We start from the raw sequence: 1,291 nt of genomic DNA on the forward strand, positions 1-1,291 counted from the left end.
GGGTTAAGAGCATTTTTGCCTGGAGTTCTTTTTTAAGCGATACCCTTTGTTGGCTAACTTAAAAAAGAAGTAATGTAAAACCTCTTTTAGGTCATAGGAGTAGATCTACTAATGTACTTCTGTGACCCAAACTCACCATATAGCAGGCTACTGCCTGCTATCAGTTGACCGGGAAGATCAACGCCGCAGTCAGGAAGGATCCCAACAGTATTGTCGGGATCCACCCTGCTGCCTGATTGTCAGCTGACTCCTCCTCTCTAGAGCCACAGTCAGCTGTGCCCGCCTCCTCCCCTGTCTCTCCTTCAAATGAGTGCCGGGGAACAGAGAAGGGAGGGGAATCCCTGTGGTTGGGGCAATGACTGCCAGTCCCCACTCTTTGCAGAGGGGAGGCCATGGGCTGACCAATCGGTGGTTATATGATCACTCAGCTCTCGGTATATCGAGCTGGCTCATGACAGTTGTATTGTCCCACGCTGCCTCTAAGTAGCAGGGAGAGAATAGTTTTCTCTTTCCACTCTTCTCCTTTTAGTTATTTAAAGATGCAAGAGTTCAGGATTCCTCATTTTTGGCATTGTATCCAGTGGAAAGCTAGTTACCAGGAGGAGACGGTTGGTAGGCACAAAATCGCTTGAAAAAAATGCACAATACACACGTTCTTCAGGTGATCCTTAAAGTGTGTTGTCACCAAAAATGCGCAATTTTGGTTCTAAAAGAAATGACGCAATGATTGCCTTTGCAGATTCCTCCCGGCTAGCTGATTACAGTACAGAGATACCCTTGTTGCTGCAGTGCTCAGATTACACACAGGACCTCTGTGGGCAATTATAACCTGATCACAAACACAGGCTGACATACGAGCCATTGGATGAATAATTCGGTGTTTTGTATGTAACAGAACATAAAATCTCCTGGGTAGAGTCTCGTCAGACAGGAGATCATCATCATAAGACTATAGCATTGCATGTATTGTTATGGCATAGACCAAACCAGGACTTTACACACTGTAGTACAAGAAATGCTTTAGAGAACAGTTCATTTCATGTATGGAGTGAATGCAGCACGCTTCCAACTTTGATGGCTAATGAACCTTCTGAAGCTGAAAATAAAGCAAAATGTGAACTATTATTATTTTCAATACATATTTAAGCTTGTCCCTAGGTTGGTGGTAGATCATTGCACCACATACCAAACATTAAAGTGAGCTGCCAGATTATGGGGTGTATTTGTAAAAGTTTTGCAGACCTGAAGCCTTTAGATGGAGGCAAGGAGCATAGGAAATTCATCTGCTTCA

Source organism: Nanorana parkeri, unplaced genomic scaffold, assembly GCF_000935625.1.
Source record: "Nanorana parkeri isolate BGI_ZX_2015 unplaced genomic scaffold, ASM93562v1 scaffold1043, whole genome shotgun sequence".
In the NCBI taxonomy this organism is placed as follows: Eukaryota; Metazoa; Chordata; class Amphibia; order Anura; family Dicroglossidae; genus Nanorana; species Nanorana parkeri.